The sequence below is a fragment of the Capra hircus genome, chromosome 15 (genome assembly GCF_001704415.2).
Source record: "Capra hircus breed San Clemente chromosome 15, ASM170441v1, whole genome shotgun sequence".
Classification (NCBI taxonomy): Eukaryota; Metazoa; Chordata; class Mammalia; order Artiodactyla; family Bovidae; genus Capra; species Capra hircus.
The window spans coordinates 81,460,533-81,471,205 of NC_030822.1; the positions used below are offsets into that span (position 1 = coordinate 81,460,533).

General features: G+C 39.9%; 1 pseudogene; it reads left to right on the top strand.

Annotated features, from left to right (window-relative positions):
- Positions 1,993-10,325, top strand: LOC106502874 (annotated as a pseudogene).

The following is a 10,673-nucleotide window of genomic DNA, read 5'->3' on the forward strand; positions in this document are numbered from 1 at the left end:
TGTTATAACTCAACGGAGAAGGTCAGTAAAACTTTAAACAATATTAAGCTAATTTTTACTCTGAAAAAGACATAATAACGGAAAGGGCTATTAAAACAATGAAGCTAATTTCTTCATTTCACAGAGCCAGGAGTTTTCAAGTTCACAGATATAAGAAGTGGCAATGTTAGGACATGCTCCTAAGTACATTTCTCCTGCCTATTATTTTACATGGCTAAGAGTTGAGATGCACTGTTAGTGCTCTCACTTGAAAGAATATAAAATTGCTTCCTAAAGATTAAATGTATGCTTGTTACATTTTTGAGTGGCTTATTTATGACAGTTCAGAGCTGACTTGGTTTATGGTTTCTCATAGAGACTTTAGCCTAACTATGTTCTGTGTTTCCATTTACACATTTTTAAAATTTAAGTTTTTGTGACTAGAATGGAACAATGATAGATTCAGGAGGTATCATAGTTTTATCTAGAAGGTTTAAGAAATCTATGCAAATTTCAGAGTTCGGTGAAGTGGGGTTAATGTTAAATCTATCTTGTTGCTTTGCTTTGTCTTTGTTTTTCCTTTTTGAAATGTTGTAAAATAGGCAATGAAGTCAGAAATAAACCCTAGTTTGCTGCATACTATATATGTTATTATATACAATTATTTAACCCCTGAACATAATTTATTTCTGTGTACATTTATTTTAACACACTCATCTTGCCATGTGTACACTATTTTATGATTTTTAAAAAAATCTTTCTCACCTGTGATCAAAATTTTCCCAGAGTCAATCTGAATTCTAAAGAATATTTTTTGGGGGTTTAAAAAAAAGAAGAAGATTAAATACATTAACTACCTTGCAAAATTTATGTCTGAATTTAGTGGCTTAGCTAAGACATATAATGAGGGATATCCCCAAAATATAATGAATGATTAGATTGTAATCATTATTTTTAAAGACATTAAAATATGTGAAGTTAATCATAGTACTCATGTCAATGAGGAAGATGAATCAAGGAAGAATGCCAGGTAAGAAATTAAGAATAGCTGTAGCCATCTGGATAAAAAGACACCTAACCTTCAAGGACAATTTTTAGTAAACTCCTAATAAATGCAAATTGATTAATTGACTTTTCTGATATTATTCCTAATTTTTCTTTAGAAAGAAATTTAAATTATATAAATGCTTTAATATTTTTAGTCATGATAAAAGACATATTTGAAATATATAGTGAATGCTTCAAGCTAGTAGTATATTCAACATTATTATTTTATTCAAATTGAAATGAACAGCCTTTCTACTTACTGGCTAATATACCATGGTCTGATATGGGGACTGATCAGAAGCTACTTCTCAATAAATTTGTCTTTAAACAAATTCCTAAAATTAGTTTATTTTAATTTAGCAAAGATCTTAAAATTCTGCTATGGAAACAAATTTTATTTATTTTAAAATTCTATCTCTATTACAATGCAATTATTCACCATGTAGGTAACAAAGTTAACTTATTCATCATTGGGAGAATTGAACGGTACATCTAAACAGAAATTGATCAAGAAGCCAAGTATGAGGCTGATTATGAAAATATATAGTATGAAAATGCAGACACCATGAAAACATCTGAAAAGAACTTATCCTAGCTTATTTTTATGATTTATTATTTTAAAAGTTTTTGATGGAGCACATTGTTAACCAACCACTGTCGTCTTTTCAGAAACATTCAAAACTCTACTGTGGATTGATAAAAGACATTCATGTCGACTAACACAGTTGCTGATCACAATTTGCTGGAAGAACTAACATAAATTAGTCAGTATACATTAACACAGATTCTTAGTAGAGAGTATTTTGAGTATCTGATTTTATTCAGAGACACTTAAATGAGTCCTATTAAACCTATTAATAATTAATGCCTTTAAAATCATAGGATCCTCTTCTCAATAAGCACTTCTAAATATTGGTTCATGAATTATATAATTTCAGGTGATTTACGTGTTCCATCAAACTAACCATGGAAAAATGCAATAATGTCACTGTATTTATTCTTTTGAAACTTTCCAAAAACAGGAACACTGAAATCCTTTGCTTCATCTTGTTTTTATTTTGCTACATTGCTATTTGGATATGAAGTGTGCTCATCATGATTTCTATCACCTGCAGTCAGCTCATTGAGCAACCCATGTATTTTTTCTTTTATTGTATCTCAAAGCAAAATGGCTGTCTAAGGAGGCAATACAAATAGCTGTGAAAAGAAGAGAAGTGAAAAGCAAAGGAGAAAAGGAAAGATATAAGCATCGGAATGTCGAGTTCCAAAGAATAGCAAGGAAAGGTAAGAAAGCCTTCCTCAGCGATCAATGAAAAGAAACAGAGGAAAACAACAGAATGGGAAAGACTAGAGATCTCTTCAAAAAATTAGAGATACCAAGGGAAACATTCATGCAAAGATGGGCTCAATAAAGGACAGAAATGATATGGAACTAACAGAAGCAAAAGATACTAAGAAGAAGTGGCAAGAATACACAGAACTGCACAAAAAAGATATTCACAATCCAGATAATCACGATGGTTTGCTCACTCACCTAGAGCCAGACATGGTGAAATGTGAAGTCAGGTGGGCCTTAGGAAGCATCACCATGAAGAAAGTTAGTGGAGGGGATGGAATTCCAGTTGAGCTATTTCAAATCCTGAAAGCTGATGCTGTGAAAGTGCTGCACTCAATATGCCAGGAAATTTGGAAAACTCAGCAGTGGCCACAGGACTGGAAAAGGTCAGGTTTTCATTCCAATCCCCAAGAAAGGCAATGCCAAAGAATGCTCAAGCTACCGCATGATTGCACTCATCTCGCATGCTAGTAAAGTAATGCTCAAAATTCTCCAAGCCAGGCTTCAACAATACGTGAACTGTGAACTTCCTGATGTTCAAGCTGGTTTTAGAGAAGGCAGAGGAACCAGAGATCAAATTGCCATTATGCTGGATCATGGAAAAAACAAGAGAGTTCCAGCAAAACATCTATTTCTGCTTTATTGATTATGCCAATGCCTTTGACTGCATGGACCACAATAAACTGTGGAAAAATTCTGAAAGAGATGGGAATACCAGACCACCTGACCTGCCTCTTGAGAAATCTGTATGCAGGTCAGCAATAAACAGTAAGGACTGGACATGAAACAACAGACTGTTTCTAAATGGGAAACGGAGTACCTCAAGGCTGTATATTGTCACCAGGTTTATTTAACTTATATGCAGAGTACATCATGAGAAACGCTGGACTGGAAGAAGCACAAGCTGGAATCAAGATTGTTGGGAGAAATATCAATAACCTCAGATTTGCAGATAACACCACCCTTATGGCAGAAAGTGAAGAGGAACTAAAAAGCCTCTTGATGAAAGTGAAAGAGGAGAGTGAAAAAGTTAGCTTAAAGCTCAACATTCAGAAACTAAGATCATGGAATCTGGTTGATCACTTCATGGGAAATAGATGGGGAATCAGTGTAAAGAGTGTCAGACTATTTTTGAGGGGGCTCCAAAATCACTGCAGATGGTGATTCAGTTCAGTTAAGTTCAGTCTGTCAGTCATGTCCGAGTCTTTGTGACCCCATGAATCGCAGCATGCCAGGTCTCCCTGTCCAGCACCAACTCCCGGAGTTCACTCAGACTCATGTCCATCGAGTCAGTGATGCATCTAGCCATCTCATCTTCTGTTGTCCTCTTCTCCTCCTGCCCCCAATCCCTCCAATGTCAGAGTCTTCCAATGAGTCAACACTTCGCATAAGGTGACCAAAATACTGGAGTTTCAGCTTTAGCATCATTCCTTCCAAAGAACACCCAGGGCTGATCTCCTTCAGAATGGACTGGTTAGATCTCCTTGCACTCCAAGGGACTTTCAAGAGTCTTCTCCAGCACCACAGTTCAGAAGCAGCAATTCTTTGGCGCTCAGCCTTCTTCACGGTCCGACTCTCACATCCATACATGACCACTGGAAAAACCATAGCCTTGACTAGACGGACCTTTGTTGGCAAACTAATGTCTCTGCTTTTGAATATACTATCTAGGTTGGTCATAACTTTTCTTCCAAGGAGTAAGCGTCTTTTAATTTCATGGCTGCAGTCACCATCTGCAGTGATTTTGGAGCCCTCCAAAATAAATTCTGACACTGTTTCCACTGTTTCCCCATCTATTTCCCATGAAGTGATGGGACCAGATGCCATGATCTTCATTTTCTGAATGTTGAGCTTTAAGCCAACTTTTTCACTCTCCTCTTTCACTTTCATCAAGAGGCTTTTTAGTTCCTCTTCACTTTCCACCATAAGGGTGGCATCATCTGCATATCTGAGGTTATTGATATTTCTCCCAGCAAAATGATTCCAGCTTGTGTTTCTTCCAGTCCAGCATTTCTCCTGATGTACTCTGCATATGTTATGAAATTAAAAGACTCTTAGTCCTTTGAAGGAAAGTTATGACCAACCTATATAGCATATTAAAAAGCAAAGACATTGCTCTACCAACAATGGTCTGCAGGCGAAGGAGGGCCTAGAGGAGCCATCCCATGTTGAACGTCAGGAATGGTGGTGGTAGGGAGATACCACTCATCCAAGGTAAGGAGCAGCAGCTGTGCTTTGCTGGAGCAGCCGTGAAGAGAAACCCCCACATCCAAGGTAAGAGAATCCCAAGTAAGATGGTAGGTGTTGCAAAAGGGCCTCAGAGGGCAGACACACTGAAACCATACTCATAGAAAACTAGTCAATCTAATCACACTAGGACCACAGCCTTGTCTAACTCAATGAAATCAAGTCATGCCTGCAGGGCAACCCAAGACGGGCGGGTCATGGTGGAGAGGTCTGACAGAACGCGGTCCACTGGAGAAGGGAATGGCAAGCCACTTCAATATTCTTGCCTTGAGAACCCCATGAACAGTATGAAAAGGCAAAATGATAGGATATCAAAAGAGGAACTCCCCAGGTCATTAGGTGCCCGATATGCTACTGGAGATCAGAGGAGAAATAACTACAGAAAGAACGAAGGGATAGAGCCAAAGCAAAAACAATACCCAGTTCTGGATGTGACTGGTGGTAGAAGCAAGATCCGATGCTGTAAAGAGCAATATTGCATAGGAATCTGGAATGTCAGGTCCATGAATCAAGGCAAATTGGAAGTGGTCAAACAAGAGATGGAAAGGGTGAACATAGACATTCTAGGAATCAGCAAACTAAAATGGTCTGGAATGGGTGAATTTAACTCAGATGACCATTATATCTACTACTGTGGGCAGGAATCCCTCAGAAGAAATGGAGTAGCCATCATGGTCAACAAAAGAGTCAGAAATGCAGTACTTGGATGCAATCTCAAAAATGACAGAATGATCTCTCTTCGTCTCCAAGCCAAACCATTTAATATGAGAGTTATCTAAGTCTATGCCCCAACCAGTAATGCTGAAGAAGCTGAAGTTAAATGGTTTTATGAAGACCTACAAGACCTTTTAGAACTAACACCCAAAAAAGATGTCCTTTTCATTATAGGGGACTGGAAAGCAAAAGTAGGAAGTCAAGAAACACCTGAAGTAACAGGCAAATTTGGCCTTGGAATGCAGAATGAAGCATGGCAAAGACTGATAGAGTTTTGCCGAAAAAAATGCACTGGTCATAGCAAACACCCTCTTCCAACAACACAAGAGAAGACTCTACACATGGACATCACCAGACGGTCAACACCGAAATCAGATTGATTATATTCTTCGCAGCCAAAGATGGAGAAGCTCTATACAGTCAACAAAAACAAGACCAGGAGCTGACTGTGGCTCAGAGCATGAACTCCTTATTACCAAATTCAGACTCAAATTGAAGAAAGCAGGGAAAACCGCTAGACCATTCCGGTATGGTATAATCTCTTATGATTATACAGTGGAAGTGAGAAATAGATTTAAGGGCCTAACTCTGATAGATTGCCTGACGAACTATGGATGGAGGTTTGTGACATTGTGCAGGAGACAGGTATCAAGACGATCCCCATGGAAAAGAAATGCAAAAAAGCAAAATGGCTGTCTGGGGAGGCCTTACAAATAGCTGTGAAGTGAAGAGAAGAGAGGTGATAAGCAAAGGAGAAAAGGAAAGATATATGCCGGGAGCCAGCGTGAGGAATTCCACCGATGACAAGGTCATGCAGCAAGAGCTCTGATGGCAAGGCTAATCAGACCTCAGGTTTCCCTCCTGGAATTTCCTGAGCATCCACCCCCCCCCCCCAATAAGAATCTGCCTACTTTTCCACTCTTCTGATATTCTCTGGAAAAAGTCAACTCAGGGCTTTAGTTTTCTGCATTTGAAAGGGATGTTTCACCCCCTCTGATAGCTCTCTAGCTTGCCTAACAGGTTCCCTGGACCTCTTACAGCCCCCCAACCACGAGAGACACAAAGCTTAAAAGTACCTTAAAGATACAGAGCCTTTTCTAAAGAGTTAAAAATTATATTGGTAGAGGGTTTTCACTGTTTACTCCATGACTGCTGCCAGGCCTCCATATTCTTTATCTTTTAGGCACCTGGGAGGATGTTAATCAATATAAATGGGATATGGAAAAAGATATATAGTAGTTTTGATGTTAGCAACACTAGACTTCTGAGTTAATTACTTCTCTTTGCACTCCTCTTGTGTCCTTGCTATGTAAGAATGTAACTTTATTTAGTACTTTCTGAGAGTGGCACCAGACTTTGGGAAGATCAACACAAATAAGTCTTCTGGTTGACAAACCCTTATCAGAAAAAAGGCTGTAAAATGTTAATTGGCCCTTTCTGGCCAGAAGATGATGTAAATCACCTAAGACTTGTGTATACAATTAGGTATGCAGAGAGAAAAGCCTGGTGTTGATAAGAGTCTGGACTGCTAACGCTGCATAATTTTGTATTACCCATTGATCTCTATGTACAATCAAAAAAAGGTATAAAAGGCCTTTCTAGACAAAAGGGTTAGAGCCAGTCGCTGGACTGGTTTCCCCCTTGTCTCTCCCTCTGTTTCTCCCTCTCCTTCCTTTTCCTCTTTACTTTAATTTCAGGCTGAATTCCCATCTGAGGCGCGGAGGCTTGCCAAGTCTACTTACTTGCCCTGGCTGTTAAGACCCACGTGAAAGGGAGCCTAAGGTGAGGCACCCTTAGATATTCAAGCGAGAGCTGGTGGCCCAACATAGATGGTGCAAATTCCTTGTCTGGAATTTTATTGGTCTTCCGCGTAATCCAAGTTATTCAGCCCTCTTCCTCCACTTAATTTTTCTACTACACTGTTGTTTCTTAATCTAATCTTATATCAATAAATAAATAAGTTTTCCTCGCCAATGCTGTCCACCCTTCGAATTCCCTGGATCCACCGGGGCTGGGCCCCGGCAGATATAGGCATCTAAATGCAGAGTTCCAAAGAATAGCAAGAAGAGATAAGAAAGCCTTCTTCAGCGATCAGTGCAAAGAAATAGAGGAAAACAACAGATTGGGAAAGCCTAGAGATCTCTTCAAGAAAATGAGAGATACCAAGGGAACATTTCATGTAAAGATGGGCTCGATAAAGGACAGAAATGGTATGGACCTAACAGAAGCAGAAGATATAAAGAAGAGGTGGCAAGAAAACACAGAAGAACTGTACAAAAAAGATCTTCACAACCAAGATAGTGATGACGATGTGATCACTAACCTAGAACCAGACATCTTGGAATGTGAAGTCAAGTGGGCCTTAGAAAGCATCACTATGAACAAAGCTAGTAGAGGTGATAGAATTCCAACTGAGCTGTTTCAAATCCTATAAGATGATGCTGTGAAAGTGCTGCACTCCATATGCCAGCAAGTTTGGAAAACTCAGCAGTGGCCACAGGACTGGAAAAGGTCAGTTTTTATTCCAATTCCAAAGAAAGGCAATGCCAAAGAATGCTCAAACTACCGCACAATTGCACTCATCTCACGTGCTAGTAAAGTAATGCTCAAAATTATCCAAGCCAGGCTTCAGCAATACGTGAACCATGAACTCCCTGACGTTTTAGAAAAGGCAGAAGAACCAGAGATCAAATTGTCAACATCCACTGGATCATGGAAAAAGTGAGAGAGTCCCAGAAAAACATCTATTTCTGCTTTATTGACTATGCAAAGCCTTTGACAGTGTGGATCACAATAAAATGTGGAAAATTCTGAAAGAAATGGGAATACCAGACCACCTGACCTGCCTCTTGAGAAATCTGTATGCAGGTCAGGAAGGAACAGTTAGAACTGGACATGGAACAACAGACTGGTTCCAAATAGGAAAAGGAGTACGTCAAGGCTGTATATTGTCACCCTGCTTATTTAACTTATATGTAGAGTACATCATGAGAAACGGTGGACTGGAAGAAACACAAGCTGAAATCAAGATTGCTGGGAGAATATCAATAACCTCAGATATGCAGATGACACCACCCTTATGGCAGAAAGTGAAGAGAAACTAAAAAGCCTCTTGATGAAAGTGAAAGAGAAGAGCGAAAAAGTTGGCTTAAAGCTCAACATTCAGAAAACGAAGATCATGGCATCCGGTCACATCAGATCATGGGAAATAAATGGGGAAACAGTGGAAACAGTGTCAGACTTTATTTTTTGGGGCTCCAGAATCACTGCAGATGGTGACTGCAGCCATGAAATAAAAAAACGCTTACTCCTTGAAAGAAAAGTGATGACAAACCTAGATAGCATATTCAAAGCAGAGACATTACTTTGCCAACTAAGTTCAGTCTAGTCAAGGCTATGGTTTTTCCTGTGGTCATGTATGGATGTGAAGTTGGACTGTGATGAAGGCTTAGCGCCGATGTATTTATGCTTTTGAACTGTGGTGCTGGAGAAGACTCTTGAGAGTCTCTTGGACTGCAAGGAGATCCAAGCAGTCCATTCTGAAGGAGATCCGCCCTGGGATTTCTTTGGAAGGAATGATGCTAAAGCTGAAACTCCAGCACTTTGGCCACCTCATGAGAAGAGTTGACTCATTGGAAAAAAGTTCTAATGCTGAGAGGGACTGGGGGCAGGAGGAGAAGGGGATGACCGAGGATGAGATGGCTGGATGGCATCATGGATCGATGGACGTGAGTCTGAGTGAACTCCGGGAGATTGTGATGAACAAGGAGGCCTGGCGTGCTGCAATTCATGGGGTCTCAAAGATTCGGACACGACTGAGGGACTGAATTGAACTGAACTGAATTAGGCTATGGTTTTTACAGTGGTTATGTCTGAATGTGAGTTGGACTGTGAAGAAAGCTGAGAGCCGAAGAATTGATGCTTTTTAACTATGGTGTTGGAGAAGACACTTGAGAGTCCCTAGGACTGCAAGGAGATCCAACCAGTCCATGGTGCAGGAGATCAGTCCTGTGATTTCTTTGGAAGGAATGATGCTACAGCTGAAACTCCAGTACTTTGGCCACCTCATGCGAATATTTGACCCATAGGAAAAGACTTTGATTCTGGGAGGGATTGGGGGCAGGAGGAGAAGGAGATGACTGAGGATGAGATGGCTGGATGGCATCACAGATTCGATGGACATGAGTTTGAGTGAACACCAGGATTAAGTGATGGACAGGAAGGCCTGGCATGCTCCTATTCATGGAGTTGCAAAGAGTCGGACATGACTGAGTGACTGAACTGAACTGAGCTGTGTCCTTTGCTACACATCTATGGTGATAGCCAAGCTAATAACTGACCTACTTTCAGTAATCGGGACCATTTCCTATAGTAACTGCATGGCACAGCTCTTTGCCATGTATTTCTTTCGAGGCATTGAGATCTTTAATCTCACTGGAATGGCCTATGACCGTTAGGTGGCCATCTGTAAGCCCCTGCACTACACCATTGGCATGAGTAGACAGAGGTGTAATGCCATCATCATTGCCTGCTGTACTGGGGCATTTATACACTCTGCCAGCCAGTTTCTTTTCACCATCTTCTTACCCTTATGAGTTAGATCACTACTTCTGTGAGGTGTATTCTTTGCTGAATCTGGTCTGCTTGAATACATGCATGATAAGTTTCTTACTGATTGCTAATTCAGGTCTAGTTGTTTTGGTGACCTTTGCTGTCTTGATGCTGTCTTACTTTTTTATATTGTTTGGCATCAAGGCATATTCCATGCAGAGCCACAACAAAGCTTTCTCCACTGGCAGTTCTCATATCACAGTTGTAGTCCTGTTTTTTTGCACCTGCATCATTCATTTACATCAGACAAGCCACAAATTTCCCAGAAGATAAAATGTTAGCTCTTTTTCACATCATCATTGCCCCAATGTTCAACCCTCTGATCTACATGCTGAGAAACACGGAGAGGAAGGAAAGTTGGCATTGTCTTGTACTTCTGGAAAGAAAGTAAGTTTTCTGAAGCTTTTTGATGTTTCATCACGACGTTCCATGAGACCATGGCTGGGAATAAGATCCATTCTCATCACCTCTGCTAGGAGGGATAAGTGAAAAAGAAAAAAAAAAAAAGCATATCCTGAAGAATATACAATGGAGTAAAGACAATCTCTTTAACAAGTGGTGCTGGGAAAACTGGTCAACCACTTGTAAAAGAATCAAACTAGATCACTTTCTAACACCGCACACAAAAATAAACTCAAAATGGATTAAAGATCTAAATGTAAGATCAGAAACTATAAAACTCCTAGAGGAGAACATAGGAAAAACACTCTCTGACATACATCACAGCAGGATCCTCTAT